Source organism: Taudactylus pleione, unplaced genomic scaffold (genome assembly GCF_031769625.1).
Source record: "Taudactylus pleione unplaced genomic scaffold, aTauple2 ptg000279l, whole genome shotgun sequence".
NCBI lineage: Eukaryota > Metazoa > Chordata > Amphibia > Anura > Myobatrachidae > Taudactylus > Taudactylus pleione.
Window position 1 is genome coordinate 707,388 of NW_028284681.1, and position 1,575 is coordinate 708,962.

General features: G+C 41.9%; 1 pseudogene; it reads right to left on the reverse strand.

Annotated features, from left to right (window-relative positions):
* Nucleotides 1-317: 317 nt before the first annotated feature.
* LOC148512611 (5S ribosomal RNA) lies at nt 318-436 on the reverse strand (annotated as a pseudogene).
* Nucleotides 437-1,575: the final 1,139 nt, after the last annotated feature.

Consider the following 1,575-nt stretch of genomic DNA (forward strand, 5'->3'; position numbering starts at 1 on the left):
TACTAGCTAGGCCCAAATGTGCTTAGCTTCCAAGATAAGACAAGATTGGGCGCTCACACCAAGGTGTGATTAGAGATAACAATAGGACACACAAAGATGCTCCCGCATCATGTCAATCACTTTCTTATTAAAATCAACGATCATGTCATCACTTCATGGAATTGTTCTTCTTTCTTGGATTATGTAGTCCATTTTAGACTTGAAGCGTTAGTCAGAATCATTTTAGGTAAACATTCTTCAACAATTTTTCAGATACAGCTCCAAGGTCATTCGATGTGTCACATATTATTGGAGAGTTGTACAAGTGTATCCCCTAAAAACTACAATACCTAGTCTTCCCAGGAGGTCTCCCATCCCAGTACTAACCAGACCCTAAGGGGCTTAGCTTCCAAGATCAGACAAGATTGGGCACCCACACCTAGGTATGACTGCAGGTAACAATAGGACATATAAAAAACTCCCCAATCATATCAATCATTTTCTTATTATAAGAAGGGAGCAATTTCATAGTTATCATTGAATCCCCGTGGAGACATGGTGTCCAATTTGAAGATCCGGTACATTTCACATCTAGATAATTTGTTTGCTAGATCTCCTCCACTGTCTCCCAGTTCTACAAGTTCAATTGCCTTAAATGTGAGTTCATCCAGATCCGAATTGTGGTGTGTACTGAATTGTCTCGATACCATATGCGTCTCCACCTTGTTCTTGGTATTTCTTATATGTTCCTGTATTTGTAATTTTAACGGTCGTTTAGTTTTTCCTACATATTTTATCCCACAGGAACATTCTAAGAGGTAAATAACAGATGTTGAGTTGCAGATGTTGGGAAATATTCGAGTTAGTGAAGAAAATTCCTTTTTCTACTGCAAACATGTAGCTGTTAGCCAGAGATGCTGCTACTGCAGAGCCCATAGTGAGAGCTGCAAAAAGTATTCTCCATTAAAGTAAAAATACATTTTGCCATGTATTAGTAAAGGGGAAAATGAGGTTGTTATAAAAGAGGCGATGTCCAGATTTCATAGTGGAACCAAAGTTCGGCATAAAGATCATTGAAGATTGAAAGGACCAAAAAGTGAATTCTGTGAGCTCCACTATACATACCACCATATATCTGCGTAAATGGTAAGATTTAAAAAACAAAACAATAAAACAAAATATTTATGTTTTAAAAGCCAACAAACTAATAACTTCAAAAATGAGTGCGTGAGCAGATATTTTTAGGAACTGTGGGCCTGATTCAGAGCCGCTTGCAAACAGCGAGCGCTCGCTCTGAATCAGGGTGCCGCTTTTTTTGGAGCCAGCCTCCTGGCCGCTCACATAGCTGTGGGTGACCACCCACAGCTTTTGCGAGCAGCCAGTTGATGGTCGCGATGGTCACGACCATCAGGCTTGCGACGAGACCCTTGTGGTAGGGTCTCGTTCCCGCAAGCCCCAGTGAGCTTCTTGCTCTAATAGAGCAGGAAGCTCAACTACTGACATCACGAGTTATTTCAGTAGGGCCGTCCTCAGACGGCAGGCGTTCCTTCGGGAACGTCTCTGTTTGGCCAGCCACCCCCCCTCCCCACCTACAAA